Raw genomic sequence first — 4,870 nt, 5'->3', positions numbered from 1 at the left:
CACAGATAGCACCCCTGCAATATGACAAGAGCCACTGTGACTATGATGGTGCAAGAGACGTAGAGATGGCTTCAGATGAAGAATATGCAGATTGTTCGCTTGATATAATTGCTGATGGAGAGGTCACATCTTATGAAAGCACCTTAAACATACAGAATGCAGCTACAGATTTCTCAGAACATACTGAACATGATACTACCCTGAGTTCTGGAACTTCCACAGACAGGTGAGCGAGTTCAAGATTATAACATAACTGCTCTGTGTAAAAGTTGTACTTCAGGTAAACAGCTAAACAGATTAAATACATCTATAAGAAATATTTTACCTGCAAAAGGATTTGTTTCCTGTCCATCCAGGCCTGACAGTGGACAATTTGCACGTATCACCTGTCACCTGTGCCCTGTGTCTATAGTACATTTCAGGCTTGTCTTAATCATTAAAACGGTCCTGCCACTAATTAACTTTTACATTGCCTTGTCATAGGTGACACCTATTCCTGTCCTTTGTTTGTAAATCAGTTGCCTATTAGCCTAGAAAATGGAGAGAAAACATGCTATTGACGTCAATGGGGTTTGCGTTAAAGTTTACAAGTGGCAAACTTTTCAGCACATTGGCTAAACACACCCTTGAATAAAAATTGAGCAATTCGCTCGTCACTGTGGGCCAGTTTTATTCTTATTTATTATCTATGGTCTCTTAATTCTTGTAGAAAAAAACACCTGCCTGTGCCCTGTGTCTCTAGTACATTTTGGCCTAGTCTTGCTCTCTAAAACTGTCCTGCTGCTGTTTTTTTGCACAGTTGAGCTATATTCTATTTCACTTGACACTCTTAATTCTTAAAGGGAAACACCGGCATGTGCCATGCGTCTCATAGTACATTTCATCCAATTCTCCCTTATCAATAATATCCCACTGCCGGTCTATTTTTTTACACGGCTTTATCATCATCTGTAGTCTCTTAGGGGGTTATTCACAAAACGGTCGAAGGCAGCCGAGTGAATAACCCAGCCGAAGTGAAGTGAGCCGAACGCTGCTCGACTATTCACTTCATTCTTGTACAGCTGATATCAGCTGAACATCGTTCTACCCTATTCTCATAGGGGCCAAATGGCAGTGAGTGACTAGCTGAATGCCACCATGCGGCATTTCAGCTCTGCTATTCTGCTCGGTACCTCCGACTTCATTCATTATACTCCCATCGCATAATGAAGCATCTGACAGATGGTGGCAAAAGAAAAACAGTTGGGCTGAGGTAGCGATGACAGATAGCTCCGCCCAACTGTTTCCTATTGGCCGGCACCTGCCAGAGTCTTCCAACAGGTCCAGGCAAATAAACACAACAACTGGGCGGAGCCGGCCATGATGTCAAAGCCGGCTCCTCCCAGTTGTTATTGTTTAATGTCAGATCAGCATCCCCAGGTTATTTGGAGATGCTGAGCTGTCATTAAAACTGGGCAGAGCATGCCGTGAGATCACGGCTGGCTCCGCCCTGTTGACATTTACGTGAAAATCAGTCGGCTTTGGCTGACTTTTCCCCACACTTCAGCTGTCACTTCAGCTCGGTCGAGCCGAAGCGTATGCTTCGGCTCGGCTAAGCCGCCCGGCTGCCTTCGGCTGCAGTACGGGCTATTGTGAACAGCCCGTACAGCAGCCGTTCGGTTCAAATGAACCAAAGGGCAGAGTTGGCCGAAGAGAGCCAAAGGCTCAGCCGAAGCTACGGCTGGATCCTTTGGCTCTTTATTGAATAACCCCCTTAATTTATAATAAGAGTATCATAGAAATTGGCCAGTAGCAGGATGGTTTTGCATCAGTTAAAACAGGGAAAGCCTTAGTGAACTACTTGCCAATTTCTGTCTGCCAATCAAAGTGGTCCTTGTACTGCTTGATAAAAATACATTTGACCGATTCCTCCATCCATGTTAAGCAGCATGGATGATTACATTTCCAGCTGACAAGCTATTGTATTCAGTAGGTGCTGCTCCAGCAAGTTCGGGGTGCCTGGCCCCGAATTGATTGAATACAAGTGCTGTAAGGCAGATAATTTTTGTACTGGGTTTCTCGACAGGAACCAGATGAAATTCCCTGAATGTATGACCATATTAGGTCAAGATAACTGTCGATGAGAAAAATTAATTCCACCGCCAAATATGTACTGACAAAATACACCGTCACCAAGGCTGTCCATGAAAATCATGTTGTTTCGTAATACCATGTACAGCTTTAAGAAATCCTTCAAGCCTGAAATTTTAAGAATTTTTAGTTTTTCCTATTTACCCTCAAAAAGCTGTATAAAAAAAGTCCCTCTCCTCACTGCATATTTTTAATTGGCATTGTTACGGGTTCCCCCCGGCAGTACCTTACTTCCTATGACAAAATCAAAAGGAGATGTGCACGGATTGCAGAGATGTACTGAATTAGTTTTTTTTCATTTTGCCCTGACATGTTGCATGCTTTAATGTCCTGAACTGCAGTGACCATTGCTTTTCACTTATACATCATCTACTTAGTAAATGAGATTTGGTTCTTGTAGTTAAATACTTTGTCCTTTTTTTTAGCGTGTCTCCAAAAGAATCTTTTGCCACCTCCCAAAAATCAGAAACCGAAATCCAAGATGGTGAGTTATAAATAAATTATGTAATCAACACAGTATAGAACAGTATATATCTAGATAGATCTATATATGAAGAAAAATAATGTGGCATCACAAAGGAATTCTATTATTAAAAAATATGTATAAAAAACACTTATTCAAGTCTTACAGAGACTCTATAGGAAATCAGAAAGCATGTGCACTGGGATGTGCTTTTCTATATCGTATAAGTACAGAAATAGGGTGGGGGACATACTGAAGTTAGGTTCCAGTAAGTGCCCACAATAGGTTTGGTGATGCTTTGGCAGCTCTCTGGTGTGCCATTACCATAAACTAGGTCCATTGGATAGAATCTGCAAGTAAAAGAGATAAAAGCACCATAAAGGTTTAAAAGTCCAACAAAAAAAATACAATTAGCAAGTACTGAGGAAAATGCAACCAATTTTGAGGGAACAGACCTATTCTGGGCACTTACGGCAGTTAGGGTGATCAAGTCATGAAGGGAACTTTAATTAGGATTTTATGGTTTTTGGCTGAGGAGAACCTGGAAGAGCAAAGAGATCCTTGAGAATAAAATGAAAACTGATTCTCCTGTATCAGTTTTCAGTGGGCTAAAGAATGTCTTGGTGTCAATAGCCAGTAGAAGGAACAATTACCCTACATTGGTGTTTGAGAGAGAAGAAATGCTCTGTCTATGCCTTGATGTCATTCTTAGTGGGAGGAAAAATGCTCCGGCATTAGTGTTCATAGAAGAAAAAATGCCCCATCATGGCCAGTGGGGAGAACATTTCTCCTGCATTTGTGGCTGAGGGAGGAAGTATGCCCCATCATTGGTAGGCATTGTGGTTAGAAATGCCCTGGTGTTGGTTCCCATGGGATAAAGAATGTATTGCCCTTCCTGTCTGTTGGAGGAAGGATTATGTAGTAGAAAGATCTGTCATTAGTAGTCAGTGTAGTTAGAATGCCCATATATCAGCTTCAGTGGGAGGAAAAATGCTCCAACACCAGTGTCTATAGTAGAACGAATGTCCTTTCATCAGTGAGATGAACAATGGCCCTGCAAATATAATGGGAAGATAAAGGATGTCCTAACATCATTTTCTGTGGGATGAAGATTGCTGCAGACACATATTTTGATATAGGATAAACTTCTTAGTGACTGTGTCTGTGGTAGGAGGAATGCCCTAGAACTTGGGTCCACCAAAGAAAATGTCCCAGGATCAGTATTTTGTCAGGAGGAATGTCCCATCATCTGTGGTCTGGTGTATGTTTCAGTTAGAGGAAAAATGCACTAACATTTATGAGTGGGGAGAATGCCCTGTTCTCACTGTCTGTGGAAGATATAATGCCCTGCTGTTGGTGTCTCCAAATGGAGTCACCCATAATTTTTGGTTGGTGGCATTAAGAATGCCCCTGCATTTGTATTGGAATTAGGAAAAATACTCCATCATTGGGGTAAGTGGGAGAAGGAATGTTCCAATGACAGTTTGAGGGGGGAGGAGAAAACTCCAGTTGACTGTATCCATCAGTGGAAAATGCCCTTGCATCGGTATCCATGGGAGGAAACATGCCTTGGTATCTGTGACTGTGGAGCAAGAACAGCTTGGCATTGGGATCTATGAACGTAAGAATGCCTACCAGGAAGCCTAGCTACAATTGGTGTCATTAGGAAACCCCTCCTCAATACAGACAACTTTCCCTGAATGGAGGATCCATGTACGAATTGCTGCAGCAAGGGTAGTCCCTGGCCTTTTTGCTGCCTGAAGCAGCGGGAAAGAGGAGGGGGGCGTCCTGCCCAGTTTCAAGCAAACAGTGACATCACTGGTTGCCAGGAGCTCGGTGAGACACCAGCACAAAAGTCCCAGGTTGCTAAAAGCTGGGTGAAAAGCTGTATATGGCCTTTACACATCTCCACTCCCAGCTCTTAGCAATCTAGGATGCTCTGACTGGAAAGGGGGTGGCAGGCACACTGAAAAATTTCTGCAGCAGAGCGGCCACGCCACTCAGCTTGGTGCTCCACCCATGTGACCCAAAGTGATGCTGTCTGAGGCAACAGCCTCCTTATAGGAAAAGCCCTTGCTGCAGCTCATGCTGATTGGTGATGTTGGTGTCAGAACTATGCAGTTGAGCAGGAGATCACTCCACATGACAGTGCTAGCACAGAACCTCTCGCTCAATCATCCACCATCAGAAAACAGCACAGCTCAATTTGGTTTTAATCAAATCCTGGGACACTCTTGTAGGATATGGGAAGGTTGGGGGGAAAGGAAGGGGGGGGGG

This window comes from Nanorana parkeri, unplaced genomic scaffold (genome assembly GCF_000935625.1).
Source record: "Nanorana parkeri isolate BGI_ZX_2015 unplaced genomic scaffold, ASM93562v1 scaffold3474, whole genome shotgun sequence".
Taxonomy (NCBI): Eukaryota; Metazoa; Chordata; class Amphibia; order Anura; family Dicroglossidae; genus Nanorana; species Nanorana parkeri.
This window is presented reverse-complemented; position numbering follows the sequence as displayed.